This window comes from Cervus canadensis, chromosome 8, assembly GCF_019320065.1.
Source record: "Cervus canadensis isolate Bull #8, Minnesota chromosome 8, ASM1932006v1, whole genome shotgun sequence".
Taxonomy (NCBI): domain Eukaryota; kingdom Metazoa; phylum Chordata; class Mammalia; order Artiodactyla; family Cervidae; genus Cervus; species Cervus canadensis.
The window spans coordinates 28,117,628-28,133,697 of NC_057393.1; the positions used below are offsets into that span (position 1 = coordinate 28,117,628).

The window sequence follows — 16,070 nt, forward strand, 5'->3', positions numbered from 1 at the left end:
TCCTCAGCCAGATGGATAGGACTCAATTAGTCTATCAGTTATTCCCTTTGACATATTTATTCTCCTTTGTGAGGCCAGCTGTGGGAATCCATCCTCTTATTTAAACCACTTTGATAAATGGCTTTCATTTTCTTTTTTCCTCTTCTGCCTGTGGAGCAACCCTAAGTCCTATTCAGGACTTTGATGCCACTGCTCTCTGTGAGGTGCTTCAACATCCTACCTTTTTCCTGGTGAACCAGCTCAGATCGGTTTTGTTATATCATTTTTATGCAAAAGAATTCAACATCTTGAGCTTTGTATAGTGAAAGAAAGGGTGACTTTCCTATCACAGTGAGCTCTGTTTAGTCTAAAAGCTTTTTTTTTTTTAAAAAAAAAAAAAAAAAGAGGAAGACACATTTTTTCCCAGTCAGCCACGTGCAGTATTCATCCCCCAGCAGCTTGGGAAGGTCAGGCTGAAATCTTTCTACAGCAGTAGCAGCCACAGACCAATAATAAAATTCCGTTCTGGCGCATGAGGCAATCTGGAAAAGGATGATTAGCAAGCACGTGTCCTCACCCCCTCTCCAACTTCTTTCAGAGTTAAATGAAGTGATGAAAGTGCCTCTCAGAAAGCATCCACAAGCCAGAGATGAGGCGACTTCTATAGAGTGGGAGAATACACAGCCCTATTTGAAAATGAGGAAGGGGAAGCAGCTCTCAAAGATTTCTTTTCTTAATAAATAATATTTCATATCTGCTGTGTACAAAGAGTGGTGCTGGGTAGTAGGGATCATTAGTGAATAATCTTAAGTGTAGTCCTTACTGTCATGGAGTTTGTGTATACTCACCTCTCTTAGCAATCGTTTTCACTTGGGTACTGATGGAAGGGTTATTCTGTTCTGGGACCCTTTTTGAAACTGCCCTCAAAATAGTTGTTGCTTCTCTTCCCTAACTGACTCTGAAGGGCAATAAGTGACAGCATTAGAGTACACTTGGTTTTATTCTCAGCACTATCAGGTTAGAAGTATTTTGACTCCTTGTTAATCTCCAGCATGTGTTGGAGCACTTCTCTCCCTTCACTTCATGCTGATATCACTAATGTTAAGTGTATTCACAGCTTCCTAAAGAACTGGGTTTGGGATGCAATAGGCCCTGCGGGGACTTCCCTTTTGGTCAAGTGGTTAAGACTCCTCACTTCCAATGCAGGGGGCACGGGTTTGATTTCTTGTCAGGGAACTAAGATCCCACAGGCCATGTGGCCCTCCCACCCCCCCACCCCCCCCAAAAAAATAGGACCCGCACTTGTTAGCAGCAAACTAAGTAGAAAGAAGAAGTTGGGAAGTTAATCCCCAAGTGGATTCTAGAGTACTATTAAAGTAAACCTAAAGACCATGGATAGGCATTAAATGGGGTTTAGTGAGCTTAGTAAGACAGCAGATAAGAGAGGGCTCTTTGCTAGATCTGCCTGCTCAGGCTGCCATTTTCTTCTGGCAAGAGATGTATGACTTTTTGAGTTCTGACAACCCCCAGACACATTCTAGCAGTCTGTTTGAGGCATTTCAAGATGATACTTGTAAATCCATTATTGCTTATCAAACAGAGCCCAAACTCTCACACTGGGGTTTATTTTCAGGTGTCCAGATGATAGATGACATTTTTTGTTACTTTTCATTGGCTTCATGGAGAGCAAAGTTTTTTAATCAGTTAATACCCTCAGTGTGACTGAATGGTCATGCATTATCTAGTGTAATAAACTGCTTGCATTTTTACATTGGACACACAGGAGTCATATTTGTCTGGGGTTCATTGTGAACCTTGTACATATTAACTCTTTTTGTGTGAGTGTGGTAAAAGATACATAAAATTTGCCAACTGAACAATTTTTAAGTGTACAGTTCAGTGGTGTTAAGTACATTCACATTGTTGTAACCATCACTGCTATTCTTCTCCAGAACTTTCTCTTCATTGCACGGTGAAATGCTATACCCATTTTAAACAGTAACTCCTCATTTCCTCTCCCCCTAGCCCCTGGTAATCACTCTTCTACTGTTTGTCTCTATGTGGGAGCCTGGCAGGCTACAGTCCATGGGGTCGCAAAAGAGTTGGACACAGCTTAACAACAACACTTATTGTTATTAAACAACAATCTGACTCCTCTAAGGGTCTCACAGAAAGCAGAATCATGCAATGTTTGTCCTTTTGTTTATGGAGAAGGAAATGACAATCAATTCCAGTTTTCTTGCCTGGAGAATCCCATGGAGAGAGGAGCCTTGCAGGCTACAGTCCATAGAGTCGCAAAGCGTCAGACACAACTGAAGTGACTTAGCCTGCTCATATATGGTTTATTTCTTTTAGCATAATGTCTTCAATGTTGTAGCATGTATCAGAATTTCATTCCTTTCGAAGGTGAATGATATTCCATTGATGTGTATAGCACATTTTGTTTATCCTTCTGTCCATCAACAGACATTTGGGTTGCTTCCACCTTGTGGCTACTATGAAGAATGCTGTGAAATTGGAGTTTGAGTCCCTCAGTTCTTTTGTGTATATACTGAGAAATGGAACTGCTGGATCAAATGGGAATTAATTCTGTGTTTAATTTTTTGAGAAGCTATCATAGTGTTTCCCACATTGGTTGCACCTAAAATATAAAATTATTACAATTTTTCCTGTTTTTTGATAATAGCCATCCTAATGAGGGTGAAGTAGTATCCCATTGTGGCTTTAATTGTTATTTCCTAGTCATTATTAATGTTGAGCATCTTTTTATATGTTTATTGACCACTCTTTATCTTCTTTGGAGAAATTCTATTCAAGCCCCTTGCCCATTTTTTAATTGGATTGTTTGGATTTTTGTTATTGAATTTTAAAAATTCTTTATATACTCTATAGATATTTATCCTTCATCAGACATGGTGATTTGCAAACATATTCTCCCATTCTGTGTGTTGCCTTTTAGCTTTTACATTTAGGTCTTTGATTCATTTTAAATTAATTTTTGTATATGGTGTTTGGTAAGGGCACTTTGACCTCTTTTTGTATTTCACATATCTTTATGAATAAAGTTTATGGAGAAGGGAAAACTTGCTTTTCCAAGAACTGTGAAACTATTCTCAGTTTATTCCCTTCTGGATTGGCTTGTCTTTAGTACATCTTATAAAAATTGTCCTTCAAGGCCCTTGCCAACCATTAGCTGAGATTTAGCTCCTTTCTCTTCTCAGTATGGCTTGTTGGTAAGCATCTATCTCTAGCCGGTAGAATAATTTGTTATGATCCTGTCCCTACCAGTGACATCCACCCTGATTTTCATTTTCCCACGAGGATAGCCGAGTCTCACTCTCAAAACCTGCGGGATTCTCATAGATAAATCCCAATGACCCTTTTGTTTCTACTAAATAAGTGTGGATGGGAGGGATTTAAGAGAAACTCTGGGCCCCAGCCTAAGTCTTGGGTTTGGATGCTTTGAGGATATCTTGTCTTGATGATTCAGTGCTCCCTTCAGGTAAGTATGTTGGAATTGAAGAGCTCTTCAGGGGGTTCTCCTCCCTATCTTGTCCTACTTTAAACTCTGATATACTGTCTCCTTCATTCCTGTTTCGAATTAAGAAAAAAATTTATTATTGCTGGCTACATCCTGCTAGAAATGGATCAACACACTAGCTCATCATTTGTTTTTTTAACTCATCGTTTTTTTAATCCAAAGTCCAAGCATAGGCTTTAGAAAATTATTGCACATTCTGAAATTGTGCAAAATTATGCATATGTCCTTTTTTTCCCCCCCTTGAAAAGTGTCCATCTTTCTTAAAATTCTCAACCAGTCTTTGGCCCCTTCAACGTATAAAGTTTTGTAGAAAATCACTGGCTTAGTTGACTTGAATAGTACCTCATACTTTCCTTGACCCCAAAGCCATCAGATCTTTGGAAATGCCCTTTGAAGATCTTAAGCTCCTTTTAGACTATTTGCTATTTATTTTGGTTTGCAAATGCTATGACACTGACTTATATCAGCTCTAATTTCCTTATACCAAAGAGAGCTTCATAGCAGAACTTTACAGAAAGATTCTCTAGAGCCCTGAGTATCTAGAGAACATAGTGGCAATTTAGCATTCAAGACAAAACCTTCGCTGATCACCTGATTCCTTAAGCTTTCAGTTAAACTCATGACCAGTTTTGTGCCATTGAAATATCCCATTGGAAAGCAAGTAAGTGATTGGCCCACCCTTAACTTTCTTCAATCTTCATTCAGTTCTCAGTATTTTAGCATTTAATGCTTTGTGCTTCAGATCATCCTAGGCTTTTGAGGAATACAGACGTATGATAAAGAGCTTTTGTTCTCAAGGGATAAAATAAGTGCGAAAGGTGGCTTAAGGCAGCTTATTATCAATAGCTGACCAGTACTAGCAATAGGATCTGTAGGTTCCTGTTAGAGAAAGATCTCTGTGGGTTGTGGTGGTGGAAAGGCCATGTGGAAGAGAAAAGGATTGAGTTGGGCCTTGAAAGGGGAAGGATAGGAATTGGATAAATGGAGAGGCATAAATTGTAAAATATCCTCAAAACCAGGACCTGAAAAGGACAGAAAGAGTGGGAAGAGTCCCAGAGTGTCTCTGCCTTGTCCTCGGGTCCCAGGGCACCCAGGGACTGGATGACTTAGATGTATAATTCAGTCATTAAAATTGTTAGCACGTCTTCCATAATCCCTAGTGTACTGGCTCTCATCCCTGTCCTAATTATACCGCCTTTGATTCAGTTCACAAGCATTCATCAAAGGCCTGCTATGAGCCACCTTCAATGCTAGTAGGCATATTATTAGACCTACTAAGCAAACCTAGCTCTTTTTTTTTTTTTTCCTGGTATAACAAATAAAGCAAACACATATAACAAAACACATAACATACAAACACATATAACAAAATTTACCATCTTAACCATTCTTAACTGTACACTATAGTAGTGTTAATATGTACATTGTTGAGCAGTTATCTCTACAAATTTCTCATCTTTTAAAACTGAAACTGTTTATTGAACAACTTCCCTTCCCTCCCCTCTGCCTTGCAGAATTAAAAAATGCTTTATATGTGATTGAGTGAAAGTTACATTGGAAGCTGAGTATTTATTTTCATCTATTAGTAATCTTTCTAACCCTTTTTGATTTTCTCCTGATCCTAAGATAAGAATCACTATAAATAACTGCTGGGTGTTTAGAAATCCTAATGAAATCCAGCTTTATTTTCCCAGAGAAGAGTAAGGTACTAACAAGAGGAGAGTCCTAGTTTGTGAGGCAAACACTGTTGGGGTGCCTGGCTGGCACCTGTTATTTGTGAACATCTAGGAGGAAACACATAAAGATCTTTGGGAGGTACCCTAAAAGCTTCAAGACTTATGCGGAAAGTCGAGCGTGGTACTTCAACTTTAGAGTTGTTGGCCCTTTGGGGTGTTAGTAAATGTTTAACAGCTGGTAGGAGGGTAAGTGGTTGGAGGGGACTGATTTGTAGTTCTGAGGACAAAGACTCCCACCATAGCCACCATTGTGAAGCCAAGTGGCTCTCACAGTGCTTAAAAATTTAACAGTTCACTCTCACAGGCCATGCATGTGTCAACCAGCTCCAGCACACCACTGGTTGTTGAGGAAGACTGGGAGAAGGGAGCTGTGAAGCTACAAGGCAGGGCTTTCCATGCAGGAAGTGAGCGTGGGTCACTTTCCCCATGGGAGCCATCTATATTGCCTCCCAAGGCAATCAAGATCTCTGAGCAGCCTACTTTGAGAGCCCTTGTGATATTTTCTCATCTTAAAACATGGCATTGGCCGTCAGGCAAGGCAGCCTTGGCAGAGACATATGCTAGAGCTGAGATTTAAGACTCTCATGATAGCCATAACTCAGTTTCCTGTACTTGGCATTGTTTTTGTACAACAGCCTATGGTTTTGCAGTCTCTCTAAGCCTGAGTGATGGTTGCTGTGGGAACTCTTAGTGAGTACGAGCATGTGACACAAGCATTGACTGTCTGACCCTGCCTCTCTTTTTTGCCTTTGTTTAGATTCTGGCATTTCAAGTGACCTAATTGGCAGGAAAAAAAGTTTGATATGAGTTATTTGTTCACTGGACTCACTAACGCAGGAAAGAAACAAATTCAGAGGCAGAGGGATTTTCCTACAAGCTGCTTAACCTTGGAAATCAACTTTCTGTTACATAGGGCATCTTGAGAAGGTCCATTTAGGAAGGTCAGCTGGTTATGTCCTGCTAGGATATTTACCCTCTTACTTGGACCAAGAGGTAAGCTACACTACCAGATCAGGGGGAAAGGGTCCTGGATTTTGGGCTCCTCTGAATAGGGAAGAAAGTATCTTGGATTTAAAAAGGACACAAATAGATAAAAGGAACAACTAGGAGTTTTTGAGCTAGGCACTTTTACTTAGGCTATTTACTTGATTTAATCAATTGTCTGAGGTAAGATACAATTATCCTCATTTTATAGATGAGGATGCTGAAGAGACTAGTTTGCCGAAGATCACACAGCTGCTAGTGATAAAGCCATAATGAACCTAGGTCAGTCTGACACCAAAGTCTGAGCTTTTTCATCTCTTGAAACATGCAAGACAACTAGAGTCTGTTAGGTATTCCGAAGGAAGCGGCAAGTCAGGATAGGAAGGTGGAGGGAGAAGCAGAGAGAACAGGGGTAACAGGTCTCATTTCTAGGGGGTGGGGAAAGAATCCCAGTTTGGGAAAGGCCCGTTCAGTTAAGGAAAGAAAGTACTGAACAGGGACCTGGAGAGTTTGTCTGCCTCAGTAGAGGCTCCTGGCACAGTATTATAACTTTATAAATGAGGGAAAAGTCTCTTTATCCCATCCAAGAATGTCAGCAAAGTCACTGTGAAAAATAAAGCTTTTCCACACACCCAAGGAAGATGATGAATTTTTTAAAAGTTTTTATGAACTTATTTCTTTTAAAGATGATATATATTTGTGGGTCAAAATCTAAAACATAACACACTGAATTTTAATTGTTTTTTTTTTTTTTTTGAATTTTAATTGTTTTTAAAGTGGTAGTTCCTTTTTTTTAAGTAGCAAAGTGAAGATACAAAATTAATGTCCCTCAGCCAAGCTAGATGAATGCAGAGGTCACTGGTGAAGAGCTTAACTTATTCCTGTCTGCCACTGTCAGTATTTCCTCCAATTAAGTATGAATTTTGAAATGCCCATCACATAAACTTCTGGTCTTCCTCAATCAGACTTCATTGTCGGTAAAGCTTCTTTGGCAGTGCATGGGAGAAGTAGCGTTGGAGCTCGTAGGAATTCCAGTAGTTATCAACTTTGCAAGAAGTTTGAGGATACAGCAGGCCTTGTTTTAAGCTAAGAAGACTCTTTCTCCCAGTTATTAGATATAAAGATAGCAAGCACTTTACTCTTCAGTTTGTTTTCTAGCCACCTCCTTCCTTCCAAATAGACCTTCTGGTACTTTTGTTTTATTTCCATTGCAACTTCTTTCCTAGAAGGTAGTTCAAAACTCTCTTAAGATATGCTTGGAAAAGCATGGTTTGCCACTGTTATAGTTACTTTGGAGGCCAAAAGTGTTACTATGCAAGGCGTTTTCTCTGTTACAGGCTGTGTAATTGGGAATGTTTTTGCTAAGTATCATAACAGCACTTTGACCTTTCACAGTGATCCTTCTCAAAGGAAGTTACAATCTTAAAAATGACCCACCCAACTAGGAGGGAAACTGTTTAGCCCACAAATGGGATTTCTGGTGAAGAATTCTGTTAGGGAGGGACAGATAAGTGAGCCTTGGCAGGGAGGCAGAGACCCCATGTCAGATTGCTGGAGAATTAGGAGCAGAGATGGTGTTTTCTGTCTCCCTCCCTGAGATGTGATCTGTTTCCAAGAAAAGGCCTCAAGTGGGGAGGACAGAGATCATCTATCTGCCTCTTGGTTTGAGCTGGGTGGAGTGTCCTGCCTGCAATAAGCCATAGAGAAGGAGAAGGCCTGATGTGATATTTGGTAAACATGTGTATCCTGTTCCCCTACCCTGATTATCTTGGCTGCCTCTTGGTGTGATTGCATACCTTGCTTGTGCAGGGTAAGGACCTGGGCATGTTGGGTTTGTAATTAGTGCAAAGAAAAGCTTCACAAAGAGTTTCTAGGGCTTCAACCAAATAAAGTCAGGGAGGTGGGGCAACTGCCCAGGGAAATTAAAGAAAATCACTGTCACCTTTCCTTTAACCAAGTGATGACCTTTCATGAATCACCCACTTGAGGTTCATTATCTGGTCCACCTTCCTTTGAAAGGCAGAGCCAGCCTGTGAGATCAGTAAATTATAGTGCAGGCTTGAAAGACATGGATGGCCAGGAGAACTGACCAGCTTAAATTGGTTCTGAAATTGAGTTTGGTCCTGAGTATGAAAATAGAAAGGGCCGGCGGGGGGCGGGGGGAGGGGAGGGGGGGAACTTTTGCATATTATATACAAGTTAGCTGTATAGAAGAAAGAGTTATCTTTTAAAGGGCATCATCTTTTTTAGTCTATCCAGAGGCTTGTGTTCACCATTTGGATCCTTTTTTCCAAACAATAATATTGGGTGATTGTGCCCTGGAGAGAGATTCGGGTTATCTTGGATAGAAAGTCACTGTAGGCACCTAGTGGAGGGAGGGATGCTCACTCAAATGAAGCCTATGATTTTACACATTACTGTTTGTTCTAGCTCCTGTACTTTTTTTTTTTAAGCCACTTTGAGCTAAAGTGTTCTGAAAAAGAACCAATTCTTGCCTACCAAGGAAGTTCTCAGAACCTGCCTTAGTCTAAGAATTCTCTGCTTCTTGGTGTCCTTGGTTAGTGCAGCAAGACAAGGAATGGGTGTCCCAGCTTCACATTCCCCAGATTATTTCTTTTCTGTGCATAAGCACAACCTCTGTGCCACACTAGGGGCTATAAAAATACAAAAATCATACATACCCTTAAGGACTTCACAGATTAAGAATCAGGATCACTCACTTCTTGTTTAGGGCTTTGCCTGTGTGCTAGTCTATAGACCTCACTCCCCTGTTGTATTTGGTGTGCTTGCAACAGCAACCTGCAACCCTTTATAAACCTAAGAAAGTTTAGTTTATAGGTACCCCAGTGAAACATCCCCTCATTATAAATCCATAAATGGTTGGCTGATGACCCTTTTTGGAGTGAATTTCCATAAGGAGAGCAGTGATCATCTCTATCTTTTACCCCTGCCTCAGTTTTATAAAAAAGGCAAAAGTAGAACCTTCATTAGGTGTCCTTGGTAAAGGTGGGACTCTAGTCTCTGAGCTTGGGAAATGATTGTTTGTCAAAAAAGTGACAGTGAAAGTCGCTCAGTCATGTCCCACTCTTCATGACACCATAGACTGTAGCCTGCCAGGCTCCTCTGTCTGTGGAATTCTCTAGGCCAGAATACTGGAGTGGGTAGCTGTTCCCTTCTCCAGGGAATCTTCCCAACCCAGGGATTGAACCCATGTCTCCCACATTGCAGGCAGATTTTTTTATGACTAACTCACCAGGGAAGCCCTGGTACACCCAATTAAAAGTGACAGTACACCCAATTTAAAAAATTTCATTTGACTGCTGCCCAGCTGAAAATGATTGCAGACACTGTTGATTGCTACCCAGAGTCCATTTAGTTTGTCAGGGAGGATTGCTGTTGTGGAGAGGTAGCGAGAAGTAGCACAATGAGGGGAATCTTTGGAAAATACTAAGAACTGCTAGCTTATAGAAACTGATATGTGTCAGTCTGAATCATGCTTGCCCCAACCAAAAATGGAATGGCAAGACCAAAAAAGACATAAGTTTACTGCCATAACCATGTATCCTTTTTTTTTTTTGGCCTTGTCATGAGTTACTGGACTTTTTATTTAACTTTATAGAGATGTAATTAACATGTAAGATATATTTATGTAATCATCACCATCACAAGATACAGAACATTTTATTTCCATAACCCATTAAAATTCTTTGGTACAATTAGTCTTATCTGCAGATTTGGACCCTGATTAGGTAACCACTGATTAGTTATTAGGTAACCAAATTAGGTAACCAGTGATTTAATTTCTGTCATTATAGATTATATTCATCTTTTATGAATTTCACATAAACTCTTTTGTGTCTAAGATTCATCCATATTGTGACATTTCTAGCTATTTACCCAAGAGGCATGAAAATATATATCCACCCAAAGACTTGTATACAAATATTCATACTACTACTATTTATGATAACTCAAAACTGGTATCTGTTGTTTAGTTGCTAAGTCATGTCCAACTCTTTTGCAACCCCATGGACTGTAGCTCGCCAGACTCCGCTGTCTATGGGATGTCCCTGGCAAGAATACTGTCCATGGGATTTCCCCAGAAAGAATACTGGATTGAACGCACATCTCCTGCTTTGACAGGCAGGTTCCTTTTTTTTTTTATTAGTTGGAGGCTAATTACTTTACAATATTGTAGTGGTTTTTGCCATACATTGATATGAATCAGCCATGGATTTACATGTGTTCCCCATCCTGAACCCCCCTCCCACCTCCCTCCCCATCCCATCCCTCTGGGCCATCCTAGTGCACCAGCCCTGAGCACTTCTCATGCATCAAACCTGGACTGGTGATCTGTTTCACAATTGATAATATACATGTTTCAATGCTATTCTCTCAGATCATCCCCCCCTCGCCTTCTCCCACAGAGTCCAAAAGTCTGTTCTATACATCTATGTCTCTTTTTCTGTTTTGCATGTAGGGTTATCGTTACCATCTTCTAAATTCCATATATATGCATTAGTATACTGTATTGGTATTTTTCTTTCTGGCTTACGTCACTCTGTATAATGGGCTCCAGTTTCATCCATCTCATTAGAACTGATTCAAATGTATTCTTTTTAATGGCTGAATAATATTCCATTGTGTATATGTACCACAGCTTTCTTATCCGTTCATCTGCTGATGGGCATCTAGGTTGCTTCCATGTCCTGGCTATTATAAACAGTGCTGCGATGAGCATTGGGGTACATGTGTCTCTTTCAGTTCTGGTTTCCTCGGTGTGTATGCCCAGCAGTGGGATTGCCGGGTCATATGGCAGTTCTATTTCCAGTTTTTTAAGGAATCTCCACACTGTTCTCCATAGTGGCTGTACTAGTTTGCATTCCCACCAACAGTGTAAGAGGGTTCCCTTTTCTCCACACCCTCTCCAGCATTTATTGCTTGTAGACTTTTGGATAGCAGCCATTCTGACTGGCATGAAATGGTACCTCATTGTGGTTTTGATTTGCATTTCTCTAATAATGAGTGATGTTGAGCATCTTTTCATGTGTTTGTTAGCCATCTGTATGTCTTCTTTGGAGAAATGTCTGTTTAGCTCTTTGGCCCATTTTTTGATTGGGACATTTATTTTTCTGGAATTGAGCTGCAGGAGTTGCTTGTATATTTTTGAGATTAATTCTTTGTCAGTTGCTTTGTTTGTTATTATTTTCTCCCATTCTGAAGGCTGTCTTTTCACCTTGCTTATAGTTTCCTTTGTTGTGCAAAAGCTTTTAAGTTTAATTAGGTCCCATTTGTTTATTTTTGCTTTTATTTCCAGTATTCTGGGAGGTGGGTCATAGAGGGTCCTGCTGTGATTTATGTCGGAGAGTGTTTTGCCTATGTTCTCCTAGGAGTTTTATAGGTTCTGGTCTTACATTTAGATCTTTAATCCATTTTGAGTTTATTTTTGTGTATGGTGTTAGAAAGTGTTCTAGTTTCATTCTTCCACAAGTGGTTGACCAGTTTTCTCAGCACCACTTGTTAAAGACGTCTTTTCTCCATTGTATATTCTTGCCTCCTTTGTTGAAGATAAGGTGTCCATAGGTGTGTGGATTTATCTGTGGGCTTTCTGTTTTGTTCCATTGATCTATATTTCTATCTTTGTGTGGCATGTGGATTCTTTACTACTGAGCCACAAGTAGTAAAACTAGAAACAACCAAAATGTCCATCAGCAACTAAATACGTAAACAAAACGTGATGCATCCATACAATGGAATATTGTACAGCCATAAAAAGGAATGAAGTACTGATATCTGATACAACATGGGTGATTCCTGAAAACATATGCTGAATGAAGGAAGCCAGTCACAGAGACCATATATTGTGTGATTCCATTTATTTTAAATGACCAGAATAAGCAAATCTATAGAAACAGAAAATAGGTTAGTGGTTACCTACAGCTGGGTTGGGAGTAAGTTGGGGAACGACTATTAATTGTTATGAAGTTTCTTTTGGGGTTGGTGAAAATGTTCTAAACTTAGATCATGGTGATAATTGTCAACTATGTGAATATACTAAAAACATTGAATTATACACTTAAAATGATTGAATTTTATGGTATGTAAATTATATCTCAATAAAGATGTTTTTCAAAAGAAAGAAACTGTCAAATTGTTTTCAAAAGTGGTTATACCATTTTTAATTCCAACCAGCAATGAATAAGTTGTAGCTACTCCATATCTTTGTCACACTTGGAATTGTCTTTTTAATTTTAGCCATTCTAGTGCATATAAAGTGCTCTAGTAATACTGCATATGTTACAGTGTTTAAAATTACTGTTAATTTGCATGATGACAAGTGATGACCCTCTGATCATTTGCCTGTTTTTTAAATTTGATTATTCATGAGTTTCTGTATATTCTAGATGCAGGTCCTTTTCATATATATTATGAATATTTTCTCCTATTTTCAGTGACTTGTCTTTGCAAGTTATTAATAGTGTTTTTCAAAGTCCAGACGTTTTAATGGAAACCAATTTTAAATTAATACCATAAAGATGAAGTTATGAAATTTTTAAAACAGTTTTTGCCCTTGTGTTTTATTCAGTAAATCTTTGCTTCCTCCTAGTTGTGGAAATTTTCACCTGTACTTTCTTCTGGAAGTGTTATGGTTCTGGCTTTTACATTTAGTTCCATGCTCTGTGTCAAGTTGATTTTTTTAAATGGAATTATTGTTTCTTTTTTTAAAATTTATTTATTTACTTTTGGCTGCCCTGGATCTTCATTGCTGCGTACAGGCTTTCTCTAGTTGTGGCGGGTAGGGACTAGTCTCTAGTTGTGGTGCATGGGCTTTTCATTGTGCTAGCTTTTCTTGTTGTAGAGTACAGGCTCTGAAGTGAGGGTTTAGATAGTTGTGGCACACCAGGCTTAGGCTTAGTTGTCCGGAGGCATGTGGAATGTTTCTAGACCAAGGATCGAACTCATGTCCCCCTGCACTGGCGGGCAGATTCTCAACCACTTAACGACCAGGGAAGTTCAAGTTAATTTTTTGTAAGGCATTTGGTAATGGTAAACGTTCATCCAGTTCCCACCCTGCAGTATCCTGTTGTTCCATTGTCATCTGTTGAAAAGACTATTTCTTTCCCCTGTTGAAATCTTTGGTACATTTGTAAAAATTCAATTGATCATGTATATGTGGGTCTATTTCTAAAGTATTAGTTCTGTTCCATTGGTCTCATATATGTCAAAATTTATGCCCTACACTGTCTTGATTATTATAGTTCTGTCATAAATCATGAAATCAAGTAATGTAAGTCCTCTGATTTTGCTCTTTTTAAAAATTATTTGAGTATTCTATGTCTTTTGCATTTCTATTCAAAGTGTAAAATCAGCTTGTCATTTCTACAAATAAAAACCTGCTAAGATTTTGATTGGAATTGCATTAACTCTATAGATCAACTTGGGGGAGAATTGATACTTTAATAATATTGTTTTCAAATCCACGACCATGATATACCTCTCCATTTATTTAGATCTTTAAAATTTTCTCATCAGTATTTTGTAGTTTTTAGCATACTGTTTTGTACCTGTTTTTCTCAATCATTTTTTACGTTATCTAAATGGTATTTTTATTCTTTTCCATTACGGTTTATTATAGGATATTGAATATTGTATACAATAGGATCTTGTTGTTTATCCATTCTGTATAAACAAGATGGATCTATATAAACATCTGCTAACCTCATCTGCTAATCTCAAACTCCCAATCCAACCTGTCCCCCCACACACACAATCACAAGTCTGTTCTCTATGTTTTTTATTCCATTTCTGTCATAGATAAGTTCATTTGTGTCATATTTTAGATTCCATAGATAAGTGTATCATATGGTATTTGTCTCTTTTTTTCTAAGTTGTTTCAAGCTAGTTTATTTAGGGGTTCCATTTTTGTGCCTCAAGAGATTTTATGGATTTCTCTTGCTGCTTCACTCATTAGTTCATCTAGTTGTGAAGGGTTACTGAGTGTCATCTTGATGAGCCAACCATCTTTGAAACAAGATTTGTTGACAAGTCCTGGATTTCTGTTAGAGTTTCATTAATTTCAGTTACTTCTGATACACACAGTAGAGTTCACTAGCAGCTATACTTTACAGTGCACCAAACATAATTTAGGGCTTCCCTGATAGTTCAGTTGGTAAAGAATCTGCTTGCAATGCCAGAGACCGTGGTTCAATTCCTGCATTGGGAAGATCTGCTGAAGAAAGGATAGGCTACCCACTCCAGTATTCTTGGGCTTCCCTTGTGGCTTATCTGGTAAAGAATTCACCTGCAGTGCGCGAGACCTGGGTTCAATCTCTGGGTTGGAGAAGGGAAAGGCTACCCACTCCAGTATTCTGGCCTGGAGAATTCCATGGACTGTATAGTCCATGGGGTCACAAAGAGTCGGACACGACTGAGTGGCTTTCACTTTCAAACATAATTTCAGTTCAGTTCAGTTCAGTTCTGTCGCTCAGTCATGTCCGACTCTTTGCGACCTCATGAATCACAGCACGCCAGGCCTCCCTGTCCATCACCAACTCCCGGAGTTTACCCAAACTCAGGTCCATCGAGTCAGTGATGCCATCCAGCCATCTCATCCTCTGTTGTCCCCTTCTCTTCCTGCCCCCAATCCCTCCCAGCTTCGGGGTCTTTTCCAATGAGTCAACTCTTCGCATCAGGTGGCCAAAGTATTGGAGTTTCAGCTTCAGCATCAGTCCTTCCAATGAACACCCAGGACTGATCTCCTTTAGGATGGACTGGTTGGATCTCCTCGCAGTCCAAGGGACTCTCAAGAGTCTTCTCCAATACCACAGTTCAAAAGCATCAATTCTTTGGCACTCAGCGTTCTTTATAATAATTTACAGTGCACCAAATTCCTTGTTTGTTCAATTTTGTCCTAACTTCTGACAGACTACAGCAAACAACATCTCCCAAGTCTTCCTGTACAAAATTGGTGATTGCCACTGTTCCAACACCGTTTTCTGTTGTTACCTATTCATGTTTGTCTGTGAATTTGTGCACAAACAGCAGAGTGGGGCACGTGTTCAGTGCCCGGTAGGTGCCCGCCTATAGCCCCCAGAGCCCTGGTAGGCAGGGCTCATTGGGTGCAAAGGTGGTGCGCAGGCTGTAGACCAAAACCTGCATGCTCCACACCACTCTCCTGTCTTTCTCTTTCTCATTTATTTTGCTTGGTATGACAGTCTCTAGGTTCACCCATGTAGCTGCAAATGGCATTATTTCATTCTTTTTAATAACTGGATAGTATTCCATTATATCTATCTACCATATCTTCTTTATCCACTCCTCTGTCAGTGGACATTTATTGTGGGATTGTGGGATCACATGACAATTCTCTTTTCAGTTTTCTGAAGTACCACCATACTGCTTTCCATAATGTCTATACCAGTTTACATCCCCACCAACTGTGTATGAGGGTCCCTTTTTCTCCACACCTTCTCCAGCAGTCATTATTTATAGATTATTTACAGATGGCCATTTGGCCATTCAGCCATTCTGACCAGTATGAGGTGATACCTCATTGTAGTCTTGATGTTGTTTATTTTTTAGCTCTAGTGCCGGATCTTAGTTGCTCCGCGTGGAATCTTCGATCTTCATTGCTGTATGCAGGATCTTTAGTTGTGATGTACGAGATCTAGTTTCCTGATGGTGATCGAACCTGGGTTCCCTTCTTTAGAAGCATGGAGTCCTAGCCACTGGATCACCAGGGAAGTCCCCTCACTGTAGTTCTGATTTGCGTTTCTCTGATAATTAGCGATGTTGAACATCTTTTCATGTGCCTCCGTATATCTTCCTTG

General features: G+C 39.7%; 1 protein-coding gene across 1 annotated transcript in view; it reads left to right on the plus strand.

The window, feature by feature from the left end:
• The window catches only part of ARMH3 (armadillo like helical domain containing 3), a 171,059-nt gene that overhangs the window by 137,921 nt on the left and 17,068 nt on the right, over positions 1–16,070 (plus strand). The window lies entirely within an intron of this gene.